This window comes from Triturus cristatus, chromosome 7 (genome assembly GCF_964204655.1).
Source record: "Triturus cristatus chromosome 7, aTriCri1.1, whole genome shotgun sequence".
NCBI classification, from domain to species: Eukaryota; Metazoa; Chordata; class Amphibia; order Caudata; family Salamandridae; genus Triturus; species Triturus cristatus.
In genome coordinates this window covers 1702546051-1702567918 of record NC_140590.1, presented here as the reverse complement: position 1 = coordinate 1702567918, position 21868 = coordinate 1702546051, and the positions used below count along the sequence as shown (strand labels likewise).

The 21868-nt window shown below is 48.1% G+C and overlaps 1 protein-coding gene across 1 annotated transcript in view; it reads right to left on the bottom strand.

Annotated features, from left to right (window-relative positions):
- Positions 1-21868, bottom strand: part of LOC146812814 (alpha-2-macroglobulin-like protein 1) — an 848867-nt gene that overhangs the window by 499087 nt on the left and 327912 nt on the right. The gene's annotated exons all lie outside the window — the stretch shown is intronic.

Here is a 21868-nt window from a genome sequence, read left to right as displayed (position 1 = left end):
AAATAAAAATTATCAGTAATTATTTGAATTTAATTACATCCCACCCTATTCCCCTATAAACCCACAACCCACTACACATAAAAATTCGCATAATTAATTTAATCATCAATTGATCACTTAATAAAATTAAATCACCAATTAATTAGTAATTAACAATCAATTAATTAACAATACCAATAAATACATATTAATATTAAACTAATTATAACTTATATAATTAACCAATTAATAAAATTAATTTACAATTAATAATTAATTAACAATTAATTAATCAATTAATATATTTAATTAACAATTAGTAATTAATTAACAATTAATTAATCATAAATACCAATTAAACAATACATATTAATTAATTAATTATAATTAAATTACTTCCCACCCTATTCCCCTATAAACCCACAACCCGCTCTGATACTAAAACGCTAAATTATATTTTAAATAATTATTAATCTCTAAACATTTATTTGTAAATGTATTAAAATACATTACAATAATCTTTAACATACAAATAAAATACATATTAAAATACATTACACTAATAAAATATCGATATTCTTGACATCGAAATTTTTGATTACGATATTACTTACATCTATATTAATGACTTCGATATTATTAACTTCGATAATACTTACCTTGGGGTCGATATTCTGTCCATCGATATTCTTGACTTCGATATTCTTTACCTACGATATTTACAACTCAATATACTTGTAGTTCGAAATTTAAAACTCAATATTTAGACTGCTCACCGTTAAAATCATCACCGCTTTAGCTAAAGCGGCGATAATGGGCTTGATAATATGCCGCAGAGAATTCCAATAGAAGCCCATGTTGACACCAGAACATGGGCTTCTATTGGAATTCTCAAGGTCATATTTTTGATAATATGCCCCCTAATTCCTTTAGCAATCTGGAAGGTGCTGCCTTCACAGAAGCTGGTGTTAAGAATAATTACATGGCAGGTTCTAATAGACCTGAAACCAAGGACAATAAATGTCTTGAAGAAGCTCTATGATAGATTGCCTCTAAAATCAATGAAGTAGATGTAGAAGGTGTCGGAATAGGTAAGTTCAGTTTGGCAATTCCTCTTACCAAAACATAATTAAAAGTATTGATGCCTTCTACTGGAGACACTCTTGCAGCTTTACAATCCAATAGTGTTGCAGAATAATCTCTAATTGAAGAGCTTGTGAAGTCTGTCGATGGTGAGCAATGCCTATGTCTGGAGGCCCTGTGTGAAGACAATCTTCCATGTTGATGTCTGCATCTTCTTATTGTTTTAGATCTTCTAGGTTCTAGATCATCTTTAACATCTAGAATTGCTATTCCGTGGAGTTCTTTGCCTGCAGATATGAGTGGGAACTGGGGAGTCACTGGTGTGGCTGTAGTTGGAGAAACTGCAGAGATTCATATCTTCTTGGCGAAGCAGTAGCAGATAAACTGACTACTTTGGTAACAACCCTTGTGGGTCAATACGTCCAAGAATATTTAGAATCTCATGAATGCGGTACTGGTCTTCCTTTTAAGAGACAGAGCCAGTCTGTGATGTGTCTTGTGATGGTGAAGCAGAAGATAAAGCTTTTAAAGTAGATTGAGACAATATTCTTAGGGGTGACGGCGATGATAGTGGTCTCAACATTAATAGTAGCTGCCTCAATGGTGCCTGTGATCTTCATGATGGGGAACAACATTGTCTCGATGTGAGCAAGTTGTTGCAGTACCTGTATTTGATTTCATAGGTTTCGGCGCTGTTTAGCAATGACGTTTTCTGTGTGGTTTTCTGCACTCTTCGTATCCAGCTCATGGGCAGTCAGTAGAGCATGAAGAGTGCACTGAGGTGTGTGGTAAATGACTTCCTAACCCTGACTCATGATGGCTCTTTTGTAGCCCAGGCAGTCTGATTCCCAGCCTGTCCCTCAGGGTTCACCTTGACATTTCTGTGAGCAGTTTTCAAAGTCCTGGACAATGGTCTTCTGGAAGACATACTATGCAGTTTCAGGCCACAATTAGGGCACTTCAGAAAGAGTGAAATCATTCTGTCATGACAAGTTCCTTTCAGAAATGTTGGAAAGCTTCCATAGTCGAAAAGGATGTTGAATGAGGCTGGTTAAGATTTTTGAAAAAAGAAGCCAAAAAGGCTGTGTCCAGAGCTCCAGGATCCATAAACATGAACTCACCTGTCACCCCTGGTGCATGATGTGACACTGGACCCAGGGTGACACCTTAAATGCAGAATGTCAGTTTAATGCTCTAAATGCATAGTCTATGTGTTAGAATTGACCTGCATTTCCTGTTTTTCCATTTAAAAAAAAAAAAAAGAGGTTTGGGATAGATATTTCTAATCACTTTATCTCGTCTACATTTCTACAGTTTGAAAGTATTTTTAAACTAAAATGTACATTAATTACACACAGGAACTTACCATCAGGAAGACTGGTGCGAAAAAGGGGGCCGGCATCCAATGGAGAACATCAAATGTGAAAGTTATTTGGACATTGAGGTCTATTATTGATTTGCAATGAGATGAGGATGCCAACGCGTCATCGTCATGCCGGAAGAGACTGCTACCCTCTGATTGGCCAGAGATCAACCAGTTACAAAGCTGGATTATCTAAATGAATTCAGCACCGTGGGTATCTAACATTTGCTTTACCGCACTGAAGAGGGCATAAAGCTGAAACGAGTCTGCGGCCATTAAAGCTGATTATTTTACCACGTGAGTGCTCCAACCGTTCTTGTAGTAGTTGTGTAACTGGCAGGGCCTACCCCCACCCTATGGATGCACCCATCACGAGTTCGGCGGCCCCGGTGGGGAGTTGGTAAACGTATTCATTTTGGCATGCCCGAACCGCCGCTGACAAACCCGTTGACCAATGGAGGTCATGGATTATCCAAATCCAGGGACGCCGGCCATCTGACTGACGCCCACGGAGAGATTGTATTCAATCCAGCAGTAGATGAGGGGTACGATACACACCGGAACTTACCATCAGGAGGACTGGTGTGAACAATGGGGACCAGCATCAAATGGACAACGTCAAATGTGAAGTTATTTGGACATTGAGGTCTATTATTGATTTGCAATGAGATGAGGATGCCGACGCGTCATCGTCATGCCAGAAGTGAGTGCTACCCTCTGGTTGGCCAGAGATCAACCAGTTACAAAGCTGGATTACTTAAATGAATTTAGCACCGTGTGTATCTGACATTTGCTTTACCGTACTGAAGAAGGCATAAAGCTGAAACGCGACTGCGGCCATTAAAGCTGATTATTTTACCCCGTGAGTGCTCCAACAATTCTTGTAGTAGTTGCGTAACTGGCGGGCCCTACCCCGGCGCTATGGATGCACCCATCACGAGTTCGGCGGCCCTGGTGGGGAGTTCGTAAACGTATATATAGTCATTTTTTTCTATGTATATATTTTTATACATATATATATATATACGCCATTCTGTCTCTTACAGGACCTTACACACACACACACACACACACACACACTCACTTATATATATATATATATATGTATATTTATGACTAATGCCCTAGTGAGCAGTAGCCCGGAAGTGCTTGCTCAACTACTTGGATGGCACTATGCAAGGGGTTCGGAAAGTGTCTAAGCTGCAAGGCTTGCAAATTTGGATGCAATAAAACACATTATAGAAGCCCCTTTAAATCAGACCCGGTCATGATCAACAAGAAATTGACCTGTAAAACTGAGTTTGCAGTATATGTGCTGGAGTGTCCTTGGGGGTTGAGGTACATTGGCAGTACTAAACTGCCAGCCCATAAACGGATACCCCAGCATATAAGGGAAATCAGTGGCAAGGATCAAGCTGATCCAGTCGCGAGGCATTTTGAAGAAAAACATGAAAGTAACCCTATATATCTCCAATACTTTGTAATTGACACGGTGAGGTAAAGAATGACAAAGCAGTGAGTAACTTTCTACTGCTTAAACGAGGTGGAAATCGGGAGGCAAAGTTGCGCCTCCTAGAAACTCGTTATATGTTGGAGCTCGACACAAAGTTTCCATCAGGGTTAAACGCCAGCAAGGATTTTTACACTTGTCTCTGAGTATTACAAATCTCTGATTGAAATATAAAAAGTGGGACTTCCTTAGTCTTGTCTTGGAGAATCAGCTGTTATGTATATATTTTAGATATCAAATGAAATGAATTATATAGCGGTATCTTTTCAAACATATATGAAATTCAGATAATGATTGTTTATACAAACTTTTTTTAACCTCTTCAATGCCCATGACGAGCTGGTCTCGTCATGGGCCGCGGTTGCGCTGTGCCCATGACGAGACCAGCTCGTCATAAACCCCGCCCGCTAATGAAACGGCCGGCACAGGGCGGGGAAAGGGGCGGGCACTGAAGGGGTTAAGTCTTCACTTTGTTTATAATATTTTTCTATTTTGCACTAATCAGCACAAATTTAAAATCGACTAGGTTACTATAAGGCAGGGCATTTAAATGACTGATGGCCCACTTGGGCTTTACTGCATATTACATCTAGCGGCATAAGAAGTTGTGCATTCTACAGCATATCATAGCATTGTATAAAATGAAACATACATTGCAGTGGCACACATACAGTATGTGAGTAGGCATTTTTAGCTACATATAGATCTATTGGATCATTGTGTAAGATTTTAAATGCCGTGTGTCATTCCGGGTTTTAATATTGCATTTCCTGTGTTTAAATCTTAGCATTTGTGAGCATATTTATATATTTATTGGCTTATTTTAAATGCGTACAAATTTGCACTGAAATCAAATAATTTATGCTGCTATTAGGAACTTTTCAGTGACTATGCATTTGCACTTTAAAATATGTACAAGTTTGCACTGAAATTGATTAATCTATGCTGCTATCAGTAACGTTTCAGTTACTATACATTTGCACTTTGACTCCATGATGTCATTTCCTGCTCAGATCACTTTAAATGTCGGTTTTCTGTTATGCAACGCGTCATGTGATCAAGACCTGAGTGGGGGTCGATACGCGTAATGGCGGACTTGTTGGGCACAAAATAAACATCACTTGATTGGCACCAAGAACCTGGGGTCAGCTCCTTGTCCTTTTGTCCGTGAGAGGCTACTGTTGGCGGCGAACTTTGCTTATATATATATATATATATATATACATACATATATATATATATATTTATATATATATCCACCCAACACAAGATCGCTTCAGCTCGAGCCACTTGTTGACGGCGGGCCGTGACGGGTTAGCGAAACCCCAATATCCAAACACTCCGTTGAAGTACTTTGTAACGAAAAAACAACAATGCTTCACGGCTCCCAAGTGCTTAACGGCAAAGTTTATTTTGACAAACAACTCTACGCGTTTCAGAAAAACTTGTTTCCTTGTTCACGAGTGCTGAAGCTTAGTGAAACCAACAATTAAATAACACTAGTCACATGACGTGTGGATACCGTGCAACAAATAGTGAAAGCAGACTTTTCCATCGTACTAAGCATTCGGTATACACTGACCAGAACGTTTTGACAACAAATAATGTCTCCCATATCAGACACAGTGTATTATTGAAAACATAAGTGTTTGCCTTGTTATCATTAGACCAAAAAATCGCGGGTATTTGTGTTTCATTTCTTTCGATTTTTTCATTTTTCGTAGTGCTGAACAAACCAAGCTTTATTGTTCCAAACGTCTCTATAAGTAACGTTCTTACAGCGTCTAAATGCGACTGTATAAATGTAGATGATGAGCATTAATCATTTAGAACTCAATACCCAGAATATATACTTTGTTTGCATCATATTTTCACAGTTGTTGGAAGGGCGTTCTCCGGGGGGCTTCGGAATACGTTCCTGACCACCCTTTGACCCACCTCTCCCAGAGTTAGGCCGAGCAAGGGCGGGGAGGCCCTTCCTGGAAGGGTCTCGTTCCTAGGATCGCACACGCTGCGCTTACACTATCTGACAGAGGGACACCACACAGTAGTTCTTCGTAAGACAGTGTACTTTATCAATAGTTTCAGGGGATCTTTATGATCCGAGATGCAGTTGTTAAATCAATGCCACAAGCGGCGGCGGTTTCGTGATGGGGGTATCGGGGTAGCGGGACAGTCTGTGAATACAGTGTCTCTGCGGAGTATCCTTCGCACAGCTCGCAATCCTCGAGCTGGGGGATGTGGTTTCTCTCGACAATCTCTGCCGATTCTCCTGGAGGGGAGCGCCGCGAGTCACTCAGCAGGCACAGGTGGTTTCAGAGTCGGGGAGCCGCAACATCGTCAGCAGGGCTCAGATGGTTCAGAGTTCGGGGAGCCGCGACAGCGTCAGCAGGGCTCAGATGGTTCAGAGTTCGGGGAGCCGTGACAGCATCAGCAGGGCTCAGATGGTTCAGAGTTCGGGGAGCCGCGACAGCGTCAGCAGGGCTCAGATGGTTCAGAGTTCGGGGAGCCGCGACAGCATCAGCAGGGCTCAGATGGTTCAGAGTTCGGGGAGCCGCGATAGCGTCAGCAGGGCTCAGATGGTTCAGAGTTCGGGGAGCCGCGACAGCGTCAGCAGGGCTCAGATGGTTCAGAGTTCGGTTGAGCCGCGACCAGGTCCGCAGAGCTCTCGTAGGTCCAGGTCTTCTCTCTCGCCTGCCCCTTCAGCACCCCTTGTTATACTCCCCTCCTCTTTGAAGTCCGGAGTCCTCGCAGAGAGGGGTCCTCGTGCCTGGGGGCGGTGTGTCGGGGTTTCCTGTCGCTCGGCCCTTTGATCTGTTCAAGTGGGTCTGGGAGGGACTCCAGACGCCCAGCATGCGAGGCGCCCGCTCACCAGGGGCCTGGTGGCCGATCGAAACCTTCCTTGGGGAGGAGATCAGAGGTGTGACAGAGACGGCGTCCCCCGGTCTGGCTTGGGGGTTTCTCTCTCCCTCGGCCGGGCATGCGTGGTAGTGTCTTGGGTTTGGCTGGGGCCCCGGCCGGCCATCGAGTTTGTGGGGCCATGGTGGCCGGAAGTCTGTGATACCGGGGATCAGGTGTGTTTGCAGGGTTGCTTACTGGTCGGGAGGGTCCACGCCACAAGGCCGGTCTCACATGTGCCCCCCCCCCAGCTGAAAGGCGGGGAGAACTACCCATCCACGTGGGGGTTCTCCTCGCTGAAGCGGAAGAATCGGGACAGGCGTGGTCAGTCCCAGGGCGATGCTCCACAGAGAAGTCCATCCCCTGGAGGGAGATTGACCATCGTAACAGCTTGGGGTTCTCCCCTCTCATTTGCATCAGCCACTGCAAGGGTCGATGATCCGTTTGAACTCAGAAGTGTGTTCCAAACAAGTAGGGCCGCAGCTTTTTGAGGGCCCAGACTACTGCGAAGGTCTCTCTTTCAATGGTGCTCCACCGTTGCTCCCGAGGTTGTAACCTTCGGCTGATGAAGGCTATGGGCTGATCTATGCCTTGGTCGTTGAACTGTGAGAGGACTGCCCCGATGCCGTGCTCCGAAGCGTCCGTTTGGACCACAAATTCCTGAGAGTAGTCGGGGGCTTTGAGCACCGGAGCAGTACATATAGCGGCTTTCAAGGCGTCAAACGCTTTTTGGCACGGGGGAGTCCACTGTACTTTCTTTGGGTGTTTTTTGGAGGTTAACTCTGTGAGGGGGCCTGCGATGCTGCCATAGTTTTTAATAAACCTCCGGTAGTAACCGGTAAGGCCCAGGAAGGCCCGGACTTCCGTGTGGGTCGTGGGGGGTTCCCAGGACAAGATGGCGTCAATCTTCGGCTGGAGGGGGGCGACCTGCCCGCTCCCCACCTGGTGTCCCAGATAGATCACTGAGCCTTGTCCAATTTGACATTTGCTGGCTTTGATGGTTAGGCCTGCCTGGTGCAGGGCCATCAGTACGTGTCGGAGGTGCTGGAGGTGTTCTGTCCATTGGGAGCTGAATACTGTTATGTCGTCTAGGTACGCTGCGCTGAACCCCTCTAGCCCGGCCAGGACCCTGTTCACCAATCGCTGGAAGGTGGCCGGGGCATTTTTCATCCCAAAAGGCATCACTCTGAATCGGTAGTGCCCATCCGGGGTGTAGAAGGCGGACCGCTTCTTGGGTCCCTCAGTGAGCACGATTTGCCAGTATCCGCAGGTTAGGACGAAGGTGCTGAGGTAGCGAGCGGCCCCGAGGCGGTCGATGAGCTCGTCTGCGCGGGGGATAGGGTGAGCGTCCGCTCGGGTGACCGCATTGAGTCCCCGGTAGTCCACACAGAATCTCAGCTCGGGGGCGACACCAGGGGCTGCTGCCTTCGGGACCAGTACTACCGGGCTGGCCCATGGACTGTCGGAGGGTTCAATCACCCCGAGGGCTAACATCTTGGCTACTTCGGTCTGGATGCAGGTCCGGACCCGGTCAGGGACTCGGTAGGCTCGGTGTCTTATCGGCGGGCTGCCTCCGGTGTCTACGTCGTGGACACACCAGTCGGTGACCCTAGGGGTTAGGGAGAAGAGGTCTGTGAATTGTCTTAGTAGCCGGTGACAACCGTCGGACTGTTGGGGGGTGAGGGTGGTTGACAGTCTCACCCCCTCCACGGAGCCATCTGTCTCTTTAGCACACAGGGGGTTTGGAAGGGGCTCTGTGTCTTCTTCAGTCCCATCGTCGGTGGCCAGGAGCAAACTCAACTCTGTCCTCACAAAGTGGGGTTTGAGGCGGTTCACGTGGAGGACCCGGAGGGGGTTCCGAGGAGACTGAACATCCACTAGATACGTGACTTGACTCTTCCGCTCGACCACTTTGAAGGGACCAGTCCATTTGTCTTGGAGGGCGCAGGGTTTCACCGGGGCCATTACCCAGACCTGTTGGCCTGGCTGAAACTCGACCAGCGTGGCATTCTGGTCATACCAGCGCTTCATCTCTTCTTGGCTAGCCTTGAGGTTTGCCTCGGCGAGCTCTCGGAACTTCCGGGTCTGGTTGCGGAGCGCCAGGATATAGCGGAATACATCGGGAGGGGTTCCTCGGAGAGCCGTTTCCCAGCCCTCCTTGACCAGGCTCAGGGGTCCCCGGACGGGGTGTCCGTAGAGTAATTCGAACGGGCTGAACCCCAGAGATTTTTGGGGAACCTCCCGGTAGGCGAACAGGAGGCAAGGGAGGAGGACGTCCCATTTCCGGCGTAGGGGTTCTTCGAGGCCCATGATCATCCCCTTCAGAGTCCGGTTAAATCGCTCGACTAGGCCATTGCCTTGGGGGTGGTATGGGATGGTGAATTTGTACGATACCCCGCACTGTTGCTATAGGGACCTCATGTACTTGGAGATAAAGTTTGTGCCACGATCACTCACGACTTCGCGAGGGAACCCCACGCGGGAGAAGATCCCCATCAAGGCCCGGCCTACCACGGGGGCCGTCACGGTGCGGAGGGGAATGGCCTCGGGGTAGCGGGTGGCATGGTCCACCAGGACGAGGATGAATCGGTGGCCCTGGGCGGTCCTGTGATCCAGGGGTCCCACGAAGTCGATTCCCACCCGCTCAAACGGGGTACTAACAACGGGGAAGGGTTGTAGCGGAGCCTTGCGCTTCCCACCACTCTTTCCGCTGGCCTGGCACGTGAGACATGACTTGCAGTGGGCCTCTACATTCGCCCGCATTTTGGGCCAATAGAAGTGGGTAACTAGTCGATGATAGGTTTTGTCTTGGCCTAAGTGTCGTGCCAGGGGTACATCATGGGCTAGGCCCAGGAGGAAACTTCGGAAGCGCAGGGGTACCACCAGTACCCGGGCCGATCCCAGCTCGGCCGACTTCTGTTCGCTGTATAGGAGGCCGTTTTCCCAATATACCCAGTGGGTTCCAGACTGGTCGCCTGCTGCCTGGGCTTCGGCCTGCTGTCGGGGTCCAATGAGGGAAGGGCAGGTGGCTTGTTCCCTGCAGAATTCTTCGCGAGAGGGACCTCCCTCGCAGTGCCAATGGGCCATCTCGGGCAGGTCCCCGAGCTCGGTCAGTGGCTCGGGGTCTGGATGCACTGATCCGTCATCGGGAACGGGCTCTTCTTCCAGAAGAGGGTCGTCAGGCTCGGGTAGCGCGTCCCGGTCCTCGGGGACGGCGACTGGGTTTCGGGGTAAGGCCTCAACTCCCTCGGAGGGAGGCGATCGGGTAGTCATGGAGCGCGTGGTGGCGCATACCCATTCGGGTAGGCCCATCATCTCCAGATGGGCTCTCCGTTCCACTTGTCCCCACGGGGAGCTCTCGAGGTCGTTGCCCAGGAGGCAGTCTACTGGTTGGGAGGTTCGGACTGCCACTCTCAATTTACCAGTGACTCTCCCCCATTCGAAGGGTACCAGGGCCATCCGGCAGAGGCTCTCGGAATTGTCCGACGATATGACTGGACAGAAGGCGTCGGGCAGGATCTGGTCTTCGGAGACCAGGTGGCAGTGGACCGCTGTGACACTCGCCCCGGTGTCGCGGAGGCCCTCGACTCGGTGACCGTTGACCGTCACTTGCTGTCGGTACTTTTCCGTGTTGGCGGGTAGGGGTGTTCCGGGAACCATCTCTCGGTCTCCTAGGGAGACCAGGGCCATGGCTGCTGGTTCCCACTCTTCGGAGTCTTCCATCTCTTCTCCTAGGGCTACGGAGGCCATTTGTCGGGCTGGAGGGGCTGTCGCTGCGGGTCGTTGGTACATGGGACACTGGGGGTCACTGGCATAGTGCCCGGTCTGTTGGCAGCGGAAACAGGTGATCTTGACTCGGGGCCCCTGCCTACCCGGGGGCCCGGTGCTGGCTGGAGGTGGGGCTGGAAAGTGCGGAGGTTGGCCTCTGGGGGGACTGTGCTGGGAGCCCACCTGGGATTCTCTCAGTCGGCCTTGGTTCCCTCTGCCCCTCTGGCGGGGGAATCCCTGACTGTAGCGACCGTAGTCTCCCACGGGACCCCGGGAGGCCCGGGTGTTCACCCATCAGTCAGCTTCGACTGCCAGTTTCCGAGGGTCAGTGAGCTTGCTGTCCAGGAGGTGCTGGCGTAACTCCACAAAGCAATTTGCGGACAAGTGTTCCCATGCTATTAGGTCAAACAGTTCCTCAAAGGTGGAGACTTTGCTGCCCTTGATCCACCCGTCCAAGGCCCGGCTGTAAAAGTTCACGTATTCTACCCATGTAGTACCGGGTATCTTTTTGCAGTCTCGAAACCGTTGCCGGTACATTTCGGGGGTGAGTCCATACCTGGCTAATAGGGCCTCTTTCATGTGGCTGTAGGAGTTTAGCACCGTGGAGGGCAGGTCCAGCAGGGTATCTCTCCCCTCGCTCAGGAACCGGCCCCACAAACCAGCCCCCCAATCCTTCTGCGGAACTCGGTGGGAGGTCATGGTGACTTCGTAGGCCTTGAACCATTGCTGGATGTCGTCGTTCTTGTAATATTCCTTCACCACATCCTTGGGGATGTGGACCTTTGGTTCTATGGCGGAGGAGGGTGGTTGATTTCCCGAGGTTCGGGACTCCTCACTTTTGGCCTTGAGTTCGATCTCTTTTAGGCTGCGTTCGTGTTCTAGTTGAAGGTTTTTTTCTTCGTGTTCTCTCTGGCGTTTCTTTTCCTCGAGTTCTCCTTGAAGGCGTAATTGTTCTACGGCTAACTTTTTTTCGGCCAGTTTTAGCTCTCCCTCTATTTTTAGTTTGGCTAGTTCTAGTTCGTGGTTGCGGCCCCTCTCTCGGTCCGCTAGCTCTTCCGGGGATAGGCCCCCCTCTGGGGCGCTGCTCCTTACCGGGATGCTTCGTGGTTCGTTTGGCGGCTCTCCTTCGGTTTGGGCCAGGGAAGCTCCTGCCTCGACCCAGGTCTTCAATGCTCCCTGGAAATCTTCTTTGGTGCATAATCCGGTGGTAGCAATTCCAAGGTCTTTGCAGAAGTGTTTTAGTTCTCGATGCATATAATTTTCCAACTGGTCCTCTCGGAACGTCGGGCTTGTGTTGGTTCCTGCGGCACCTAGGGAGGTTTCTCCTTCCATCTCTTTTCGGTAGTGCGTCAGCCGTTTACTGTACGATCTCTAGGTGTCGGCTCGGATCCCGTCGTCTGCCACCAAATGTTGGAAGGGTGTTCTCCGGGGGGCTTCGGAATACGTTCCTGACCACCCTTTAACCCACCTCTCCCAGAGTTAGGCCGAGCAAGGGCGGGGAGGCCCTTTCTGGAAGGGTCTCGGTCCTAGGATCGCACACGCTGCGCTTACACTATCTGACAGAGGGACACCACACAGTAGTTCTTCGTAAGACAGTGTACTTTATCAATAGTTTCAGGGGATCTTTATGATCCGAGATGCAGTTGTTAAATCAATGCCACAATCGGCGGCGGTTTCGTGATGGGAGTATCGGGGTAGCGGGACAGTCTTTGAATACAGTGTCTCTGCGGAGTATCCTTCGCACAGCTCGCAATCCTCGAGCTGGGGGATGTGGTTTCTCTCGACAATCTCTGCCGATTCTCCTGGAGGGGAGCGCCACGAGTCACTCAGCAGGCACAGGTAGTTTCAGAGTCGGGGAGCCGCGACAGCGTCAGCAGGGCTCAGATGGTTCAGAGTTCGGGGAGCCGCGACAGCGTCAGCAGGGCTCAGATGGTTCAGAGTTGGGGGAGCCGCAACAGCGTCAGCAGGGCTCAGATGGTTCAGAGTTCGGGGAGCCGCGACAGCGTCAGCAGGGCTCAGATGGTTCAGAGTTCGGGGAGCCGCGACAGCGTCAGCAGGGCTCAGATGGTTCAGAGTTCGGGGAGCAGCGACAGCGTCAGCAGGGCTCAGATGGTTCAGAGTTCGGGGAGCCGCGACAGCGTCAGCAGGGCTCAGATGGTTCAGAGTTCGGGGAGCCGTGACAGCGTCAGCAGGGCTCAGATGGTTCAGAGTTCGGTCGAGCCGCGACCAGGTCCGCAGGGCTCTCGTAGGTCCAGGTCTTCTCTCTCGCCTGCCCCTTCAGCACCCCTTGTTATACTCCCCCTCCTCTTTGAAGTCCGGAGTCCTCGCAGAGAGGGGTCCTCGTGCCTGGGGGCGGTGTGTCGGGGTTTCCTGTCGCTCGGCCCTTTGATCTGTTCAGGTGGGTCTGGGAGGGACTCCAGACGCCCAGCATGCGAGGCGCCCGCTCACTGGGGGCCTGGTGGCCGATCGAAACCTTCCTTGGGGAGGAGATCAGAGGTGTGACAAAGACGGCGTCCCCCGGTCTGGCTTGGGGGTTTCTCTCTCCCTCGGCGTGGTAGTGTCTTGGGTTTGGCTGGGGCCCCGGCCGGCCATCGAGTTTGTGGGGCCATGGTGGCCGGAAGTCTGTGATACCGGGGATCAGGTGTGTTTGCAGGGTTGCTTACTGGTCGGGAGGGTCCACGCCACAAGGCCGGTCTCACAACAGTGGTATCCACCTATTTATGGTACCATACTGATTTTATCTCATGTTGCACAAGTGTGCACCTACCTATTCAACTTTGCAGCAAACGGTATCAAGATCATATTATGTCCCTAGCCCCAGTGGGCCATTAGTCAAACAGAATTTCATTCTACATAAACATGTCAATAAGTCTGCTCAAAAACCATCACCAATAATGTACGTATCAAAAGTCAAACATTGATGCTGATCCTTTTCCATATCTAGGTTCCTCCAAATTACTGGTCATTACTCACACGATGGATGATGATCTGCAAAAATACATATAAAAACATTGTCATAGATTGACTTAGACAATACATCTTAAAAATCACAAAAATAGAAACAGCAAATGAGAAAATATTCAATCTAAAAATAGAGGAGAATAGAAGCCTAGTCCGTACTTCGGATTACCCCAAATGTACTGCAAGTTCTTCGTCAATATTATGTCCCAGAGGTTGTACTGTCTGATATTCAATTATCATCCTCGAATCTAATCGTCTCAATTCAAGGACTCTATTACCACCTCTCTCTCTCAAGGGAACTGTGTCTAAGACGCAGAATGAGAGTAGGCTCGTATTTTGATGGTGTTCTGTTTTAAAATGTCTAGCTATTGGATATTGTTTGCCTTCTTTAGTTATAGCCCTCAGATGTTCAAGCACTCTTTTTTTGGCAGGATGAATTGTACTGCCTATGCAGTATTTGTTGCAAGGGCATTTCAAGGCATAAATAGCATGATCAGTATTACATGAGACATGTTTTTTTATCACAAAAGGTTTTGCATTTTTGGATAAAGTGACCACTTCACAGTTTTTACTATACTTGCAAGTCTTGTAGAATCCCTGAATCGGATTTATATTCTTGGGCATGGATCTCACCAGGCTTTGACATAGCGTGTCTTTTAAGGATTTAGCCTTACGGTATGTCACCTGGGGATAATGCTTAATTGTTGGCGCAATATCTTTGTCAGTTTTAAGGACTTTCCAGAATTTTAAAAGACATTCTCTAACCTCATGTGCCTGATTGGAGTACGTGGTGATGAATCTAATCTTATTCTCTGAAGTATTAGTGTCTGATTATGCCGGTTTTACTAAAAGGAGCTAATTTCTTGATCTTTTACTGACTTCCTCACCAGTTTTATGGATGTCTTTACTGCATAGCCCCTTTCAAGGAAACTGTAACGCCCTGAACGTCTCAGGATCGTTTAACAGACACGACAATGAGGACGCAACCACTTGTGAAGGGTTAGTTCTTTTAATGAAGGCAAATAAAATACAAAGAACAAACAAAAGTTATAGTCACTGGAATCCTCCAGGCTAAGTACGTTACCAGCCCACAGCACGGATGGTCCTAACCGTCCTCTGCATATACGCCGATCCCGGCGTATGCCAACAGAGGGCAGAAATGAAATGGCCGACAATGCCAATCGGTAGGCTGTGAGGGGCACGAAGAGTGTTGGGGAGAATCGAGGAGTCAGGGAAACACCCAGCCGGGGTCTCTACCTGAAGGGAGCAGCCGCTCAACCTCTTCCTCAGACTGCACCGGGACGCGGAGTCACCTCCTGGTGATGCGTCACCGATACCCCAATCACAAGCAAGAAGACTGAACCGAGAGCAGCCGCTCGATCGATCCTGTGGACTTCCGAGTCTGTAACGCGGCAAACACCTCCTGGTGTGCGTTACAGCTGGCAGTCCCTGTGTCTCTGGTCGGGCTGGGAGTTACGACTCCAACCAGCAAAAGCGCCACTGCGCTTGGACTCAGCCGAGTCAAAAAGCGAAGCTCAATGGTTGACCGGTAGAGCTTCCGGGTCCTTCACAGGTGACGATGGGGCAAGACACGGCCCAGGGAGTAACGACTCGACCTACCTCCGTTCTTGCCTTACTGGAGCACCACTCCGCAACACTGCTCTTCACGAAGCAGGTACGTCGGTGTAAACACAATATCCGACAGCCTTGTACCTCCCGGTTCCTCCCTTTATAGGGCGTGTTTTCCTTGAGTTATGTAACAGCTCTCCGGTTTACATAAGGGCGTGTTTCCCTTGAGTTATGTAACAGCTCTCCTGTTTACATAAGGGCGTGTTTCCCTTGAGTTATGTAACAGCTCTCCTGTTTACATAAGGGCGTGTTTCCCTTGAGTTATGTAACAGCTCTCCTGTTTACATAAGGGCGTGTTTCCCTTGAGTTATGTAACAGCTCTCCTGTTTACATAACCTCTCAACCGCTAAGCATCCTGGGAGATGTAGTCCGTTTTCGCTGGTTACCGTTTTCCTCCCCTCGTATGACAGGAATTCTTGACAGAAACGTTTAGTCATCATTTCTTTTTCAATTTCAAATCCTTGTTCACTACTGCAATTTCTCTTAGCCTGTAGTAATTCTCCCAACGGAATGCTACGTATGAGGTTACTAGTGTGGCAACTTTTAGCATGTAGCAAGCTATTTCCAGCAGTTTCTTTTCGAAATAAATGACTATCTAATCGTTGTCCTGACACCACTACTTTAAGATCCAAAAATTCAATTGTTTCTTTTTCAATTCTATTACTGAATTGGAGATTGAAATAATTTTCGTTAATGGTTTTCACAAACTGATTAGCCTGTTCAATGCTGCCATTCCACACCACAAAAATGTCGTCTATGTATCTAGCCCATGCAACAACACATTTTTTGTACAAAGGTAACGTGGTGGCGTCCTGCTCCTGCCACCAGCCGAGGTACAGTCCCGCAAAGCTGGGAGCAAAGCAGGTCCCCATCGCCGTCCCAAGTATCTATATATTCACTGAAAAAAACATAGGTTTCAGGGGCTTTATATGTTAGCTGGACATTTCCCTCATACAAAACCCTAGAAATTCCCCCGTTATAGTTAGTTCAGCTAACTATAACTCATGCCCCCGCAATGCACTGCTGATGACGTCACATATTACATCACTCATGACATGGTCAGTGACATCACTGATGACATCTGAAATGACATCACTGATGACATCACTGATGAAGTCATCCAGTGAGTGTGTGTTTCTGTAAATTTTAAATATGTTTAATATATATATATATATATATATAGGGAAAAACCTATGGAAGAATGAGTGGGTGTACAAGTGTGTGAATGGATGATTTAGTAGGTGCGTGACTGACTCTATAAGTGAGTCATTAAACGTATCTTACTGCAGACTAGTGACTAAACTGTGTGAATGTCTGTATCTGTCTGTTGGTGTATAAGCGGCTGCATGGTTTTGTGAATAGCAATATGAGTGTCTCTATGGGTTATTGATTGGTTGTCTGAGTATCTGTTTGGGTGCCAGAGTGTTTGTGTGGGTGGGGTGTGTGTGACTCTGTGCATACATGTGTGAGTGGGTGATTCTATGGATGCATGGTTTTAAGAGTGCATCTGTGACGGACTGTATGGTTGGGTGAGTGTATGTATGGGTGTGTTAGTGATTGAATGTATATCTCAGTGGTACATGTGTGAGTAACTACATATGTGAAAGGCAGTATATATGTATGTACGAGTATATAAGTGGGTATATGTGAGAGTGTGTGATTGTGAGAGTGGCTGTATGGATGAACGTGTGCCTGTATCAGTGATTGTATAAGAGCGTAAGAATGTGGTACTATTTTTATGAGTAAGTGAACTTGTGTGTGTATAACTGCATAGGTGAGTAAATGAGAGTGTGATTAATTATTTGCATGACTGACTAGGTGTGAGAGTACCTCTATGGATGATTGGTGGTGTGTGAGTGTCTATGTAGGTGTATAAATGCATATGATAGTCCTGCACTGAGTGACTGTAAGTATGAGTGACTGTACAGGTGAGTGAGTGGATGTGTGTGTAGATCTAAGAGTCAATGAGTGGGTATGTAGTTATTGGTATTGGAGTATCTATGGTTTTGAGAATGGACGTCTGAAATTTTGATTGAGTATATCAAAGGGTGTGAGAAGATGCACTAATTTATCACACGGATGACGTCATCAGTGATGTCATCAGTGATGTCATTTCAGATGTCATCAGTGATGACATCAGTGATGTCACTGACCATGTCATGAGTGATGTAATATGTGACGTCATCAGCAGTGCATTGCGGGGGTGCGAGTTATAGTTAGCTGAACTAACTATAACGGGGGAATTTCTAGGGTTTTGTATGAGGGAACTGTCCACCTAACTATAACGCCCCTGAAACCTATGGTTTTTTCAGTGAATTTCTAAGGTTTTTTAAATGCCAATTCCTAACTATAACGCCAATGAAACCTATGGTTTTTTCAGTGAATTTCAATGGTTTTATAAATACTAATTCCTAACTATATCAGGCCTGAAACCTATGGTTTTTTCAGTGAATTTCAAAGGTTTTGTAAATGACAGTTTTGAATGTAATAATTGTTATACTCATTTTTTGGATACTGATTTACTATATTTTTTAAACTATTTATTTTTAGATATATTTTTTTAATTACATTATAATTACATTATACATTACAATACAAAATATACTTTCTCAGAATGAATTACTTTAGTTTAAATACTTGGCAAATAGGCAACAGACTTTTAAGTACAGTAGTTACAGTTCTTGCAATGGGCAACACAAACTCGAACACAAAGCAACATTGAGCTCAATGTGAAATTCGAATGAAATGCAATTAGTTACTTTATGGATTACTTTTCTAACCACAGGACTGGATCCTAGATTCAGTCCTTGGACATCTCCTGTAAACAGTTGAGTAAACGCACTTTGGTTACAGTAGTGATTTTTAAGGAATATGATTGTATTTTAAAAGTTGACACTTAGACATTTTTTCACATAGAATCACCAATGTTATCCTATGGCAGAAAATTCACTTAGCAGGTAAGTAGTGTTATCATTACTTTTTCTTACTCAGTGGTGGATCCTGGATCCATCACTGGCCAACCTCCTGTAAACAGTTGAAAGAATGTGTTTAAGTAATACAGACGATTTATTAGGAATATTTTTAGTTTTTGAAAATAGACACTTGGAAACTTTTCTGGTGAAAACCACACAATGGATTCCTATGGAAGGAAATACAAGTTACTGGTAAGTACACTTAGAATTACTCTTCCGGGTCAGTGCTGGGCTAAAAGATGCAGCCCTGGGTTCTCTCCTGATAACAGGTGAGTAAATCGGAATTTGGAGTTCGGCTGATTTTAGAGGAATATTTGTACAATGGTAAAGGAAGGGGGCGGGGCCTGAGGTGACGTGTGCAAACAGGCCCTGTGGCGCATTTTAAGTTGGGGAATTAATTCCGCTTCAATCCTGCGGTCCCCTGGGTGCCAACTAGCCCACCAGGTACCTCCAGTATGCGTCAGGGAGCTGCGTTGCAGAGCGGTGTTCAGAGGCCACGCCCCTTTTTACAACACTCTGCAACGCAGCTCCGTGGCGCTTCCTGGAGGTACCTGGTGGGCTAGTTGGCCCCTAGGGGACCTCTGGATTGAAGAGGAATTAATTCCCTAAATTAAAATGCGCCACAGGGCGTGTTTGCACACATATCACCTCAGGCCCCGCCCCCTACCTTCACCACTGTGCAAACGCACCCTGTGGCGTGTTTTATGTTGGGGGATTATGTCCCCTTGAATCCTGAGGTCCCCTGGCGGCCAACTTGCCCACTAGGTACCTCCAGTATGCTCCAGGGAGCTGCATTGCAGAGAGGTGTTTAGAAGCCACGCCCCTTTTTACAACACTCTGCAACGCAGCTCCGTGGCGCTTACTGGAGGTACCTGGTGGGCTAGTTGACCCCTAGGGGACCTCTTGATTGAAGAGGAATGAATTCCCCAACTTAAAACGCGCCACAGGGCGTGTTTGCACAGTATCACCTCAGGCCCCGCCCCCTACCTTCACCACTGTGCAAACGCGCCCCATGGCGCGTTTTAAGTTGGGGGATTAAGTCCCCTTGAATCCTGAGGTACCCTAGCGGCCAACTAGGCCACCAGGTACCTCCAGTAAGTGCCACGGAGCTGCGTTGCAGAGACTGTAAAAAGGGGTGTGGCCTCATTACACCTCTCTGCAACGCAGCCCCCTGGCGCATACTGGAGGTTCCTGGTGGGCTAGTTGGCCCCCAGGGACCCCCAGTATTCAAGGGGAATTAGTTCCTCCTCTGCAAACGCGCCAGGGGGCACGTTTGCAGAGTGGTATAAGGAGGGGGCGTGGCCTCCAGACCGATCCCGATCTTTTCTGCCAGCATTGCTTTTCAACATGGGGAGCAGCTAACATGCTGCTCCCCATGTGGAAAAGCAATCAGCTTTGCTTCATTGAAGCGAGAGCAGGTTTCCCTGCTCTTGCTTCAATGAAGCAAAGCAGTTTGCAATGACAGGGTGGGAGCCACGAGGCTCCCACCCTGTCATTGCAAACAGCAGTGTCCCGGGGGTGGGCACCCCGGGACACTGCAGGAGCCGGCCCTGGGGGGTGGCGGTCCCCAGGGCCATCATTGGCTCCAGGAGGGGGTCCGCGTGGCCCCCCTCCCACATGGACAAGTTGCCCCGGGGGGTGGCGGTCCCCGGGGCTGGGGGGGCCTGAGAGCCCCCATCACTAATACTTTCAAGCCCCGGGGGGTGGCGGTCCCCAGGGCTGGGGGGGATGCGAGCCCCCCCCACCCATTTTCTATAAGCCCCAGGGGGTGGTGGTCCCCGGGGCTGGGGGGGGGCATGAGCCCCCCCATATAGTATCTCTGAGCCCCGGGGGTGGCAGTCCCCGGGGCAGTGTGGGGGGGCCCCACTTTTTTATTTCTGCCCCCAGGATTTGGCCCCCCCGGCCAATTACCAAAGAAGTGCGGGAGCCACGCGCTGCTTTTTTTTAATCTTCGGCCGAAATTCACGCTGGGTGTGCGAATCTCGCTGATTTTGTTTTAAAAAAAATACTTTTTTTGGCCTTGGGGGTCCTTGTGGGACCCCCTGAGCAGGCCTAGGGGGTCAGGGTGTTTCTACCCTGCGTCCTTGTCGCGTTTTGCGCCTTTGTTTTTGTGCTTTCTTGTGCCTCGGTTCTACCGAGGCACAAGATGGCTGACAACACTTGTGGCAGCAAATGTGCAGATGGCTGCAAATACTGTGTTGGCAGCCAATTAGCATTCAGCTCGAGCTCGGGAGGGTTCGGGGAGGGTGCGGGGAGGATCTGCAGATCCTCCGAGGCCATAGATATATATGTACTTTAACTTCTAATTTTCTCAGGAACTACTGAACGGATTTACACCATTTGAGCAAAAGGCACAAGTCTGAACTGAGGACTACCTCTTTGCCAAATTTGGTGTAATTCCGTTCAGCAGTTCGGGCTGTAGTTGCGACAACAGGTCCTAAGGGAAATTACATGGGGAAAACGCTTTTTGGAACCCCCCTTTTTTCTCGGCCCCCGTTTGGAAAATTTCGCGAAGATTCATCAACCGGCGTCAAAGATATTCCCAATAGAATGTTGCGGATTTCCTATGGAAAATAGGTCCTAACTATAACTATCTACTGGCGACCGCCAGTAGATGATCGAAACGCGTCTGAGGCGGACACTTGTCTGACAATGAAATAAAGAGTCAGAATTGAATTATTTGGATTCGTTTGCTGTTTTTACCGTTGGACGTCAGCATTGTGCGTGGTGAAGAGGTCCTTACCTGTTTGCAGCTCCCTTTGCTTTACTGGGGAGTTCAGGACTTTGGCTTCATATATAAATATATATGTATATATATGTGTGTGTGTATATTATCTACTGGCGGTCGCCAGTAGATAGTTATAGTTACAACCTAGTTTCCATAGGAAATCTCAAAATTCTATTTTGAATAACTTTGGCGCCGGTTGACGAATCCTCGCGAAATTTTCAAAACTAATGGGGCGCTCCGTTCAGCTACTACCCTGAAAGTCTCCGGGTGATTCGTCAAGCGGGGGCCGAGAAAAAAGGGGGGTCCCAAAACGCGTTTTCCCCATGCATTTTTCCATAGGACCTTTAGACACAGCTACAGCCCGAACGGCTGAACAGAGTTACTTAAAATTTGGCAGAGAGGTAGTCCTCAGGTCAGGCATGTGCCTTTTGCATATATGGTGTAAATCCGTTCAGTAGTTCCTGTGAAAATCAAAAGTAAAATCATATACATATCTGGGCGGAGCCTAACCACACATCTCATTGTGAGATCTGATTGGCTGTCAGCACATCATCCAAGAAGTGTTGGCAGACATCTTGGGACCAATATACATGATAACACCTCATTAAAAAGCATTGCAGTTAATAGAAGGTTTTAAGACTTTAGTTACATTATAAATCATTTGTTGATGGTACCATACTCATTTTAGGAATTGTGGTATGTTCTAAGGTGATTTTACCATGTGAAAAAGCCTTCTGCTGGGATATCATGAATCATGTTTGAGAGAAAACTATTTTCACATGCTTTTCCCACAGAGGTTTGAAAGGTGATCTATAAGCTAAACTGAGAGCATATTTTCTGTAAATTCACATTATCTTTCTCAGTCATGTGAGAATGAAGTCTGACATTCTCAGTAAAACATGTACATCCAACAAGGGCAGAGACTGTCAGTTGATTCCTTTGTGTTCTACTGCAGCTTCCCAGAGTGTTCCAAAGAA